The sequence below is a fragment of the Schistocerca cancellata genome, chromosome 3, assembly GCF_023864275.1.
Source record: "Schistocerca cancellata isolate TAMUIC-IGC-003103 chromosome 3, iqSchCanc2.1, whole genome shotgun sequence".
NCBI classification, from domain to species: Eukaryota; Metazoa; Arthropoda; class Insecta; order Orthoptera; family Acrididae; genus Schistocerca; species Schistocerca cancellata.
This window is the reverse complement of record NC_064628.1, coordinates 79,813,235-79,815,408: the sequence shown is the minus strand read 5'-3', so window position 1 is coordinate 79,815,408 and position 2,174 is coordinate 79,813,235.

The window sequence follows — 2,174 nt, the reverse complement described above, 5'->3', positions numbered from 1 at the left end:
AAAATTCTGATGCATATCGACGTTAACATTATGGGCCTGTAATTTAGTGGATTACTCCTACTGCCTTTCTTGAATATTGGTGTGACCTTGTAACGCCGGAAATGCATATCCTCCTATTTCCATCTATTGTACTATTATTTTTTTTCCTTGCTTTGTTACCTCAAGATATGACATTTCTGTCTCTTTGTATATTGTAATTGTTTTACTGTTTGTATATATATATTTATACATTTATGTCGATGTATAATTGGTTTGTTTCGTAAATATTATTTGTATTTTTACGCTGGGTCTTGCCTAGGGAAAACTGCTATCGAACGATTACGTCGATAGGTCGTGTGAAGAATCAAAGTGTGTAGGATCTTTGGTGGTGTTAACTCTGCCGCGTGGAGCGCGGGCTGAGCAGGAGGAGTCTGGCTGGGGTAGCGAGTGGAACAGGTGTGTTGTGTGACGCTCCCGCGAGTTGCCGCGCTTTCGGGGTTTGGCAGCATGTAATTGCGCTCGACTTGCGATGATAGTTTCTGACATGGTGTCGCGGACGGGAAACATTAACTAGCGCACATCAAGAGCCCGTTTCGTCTGGTGACCGTGTCGAGAAGAAGGCGCGCCAACATCCAGCTTCTGCAACAGCGACGGCCGACAATGAGTGACTGTCGCCACCTCCTCGATCGACGGCTTCAAACCTTCAATCAACCAACAAGGAAGACTGGAAGCACGTAAAGTTTTAGAACTGTATGGCAGACCTCAGCTTATAAAATTGTTCCATTTGCCTCGCAAAATTACAGCAACTTAGCATGAACATTTGTTGCTCATTGTCCCAGTTGCATTACCAAGCAGGGTCCCTTCCTTTTCCGGAATGAACCCGAGTGTCGTTGAAATTCAAACGCCAGCATCATTTTATTTCACTGCTTTAATTTCAAAGTTTAGTTAAGGTTTTCTACAGTATTTAGATTGCACAAGCACAAATTAAGAGTGCGAGTTTTGTTACCGTATTTTAGCTTACCTGTGACTGCAACTCAGCTTGGTACGTACTAAATTTTACTATTGTTAATTGTTCGGAATCATTTAATTCAAGTTCAAAGTATTTCTCTTCTTTCTAAATTGCGTAGATTCAAGTAGCTTTTGAAATGATTGTTGAGGTAGCCCAAGACTAACCGTATTTGACTGAATTTCGATGTGCTTCAGAAAGAAAGCTCACTATTAACTTCAGTCACTAAATTAACTTTCGATTTTCCGGTTTTATTAATTCTTTTGCTAAATTAAGTCAGGGTGTAGCGAAATTTATTACTTCTGACAAACTTTCAGTTTTCACACTACACGTGTCAACCTTCAGTTGCCACGTTCTAGTGCTAATTATATGTGTAATAACCTTTCTTTTTCAGTTACTATAGTAATTGTCCTTAGGACTGGCGACCGTGATTTCCCCCAAATCTCAAATACCTAATTACCGCTAGTTAATTGTTAACGTAACGGCTGCACATTTACTTTCTTTAATAACTTTACCCCTTTTCAAAATTAATTTCCACCAGTTTCATTAGCACATTTCCTTTCATTTAGATGTAACCCTTTCCTCCCTCTTTGCCGACAGGTTAACTTCGGTGACGATTGCTTTTCCAAAACTCCCATTAGGTACACGCGGTTTCATTTTTCACTGTCATTAAGGTCGGTAAGTGAGGGGGAGGTTACAACCTGTGCAACTTTCCAGTCTTTGGGTACGGATCTTTCGTCGAACGAACGGTAGTATATGATTGTTAAGTATGGAGCTAATGCATTAGTATACTGCGAAAGGAACCTAATTGGTATAGAGTCTGGACCAGAAGGCTTGGTTTACTTTAAAATTTCGTTGCAGCTAGTGTTAACAGCAATCCTACTTCAACCAATGTTGCTGTTTCAAAATGCAGTGTAGAACTCAGTTTTTTTCAGTTCGGTTCATCAACTGTAGTGGTCGGTCAGTGATGAGGAGTTAGACCTTCGTTAACCCATGGTTAGATGGGTAAGGTACATGGGGAATGTGTTGGCCTGTACATCAGTATCAACAGACTCTCTGTCTAGGTAGATCAGGACAAAACGGACAACATAAGGGCTTGCATTAACCTGTCGAAAGATAGCGTCTACTGTCAAAATTATCCGTTACACGAAACAGAGATGGTCATGTTTGTACCATCATGATAAGTGGT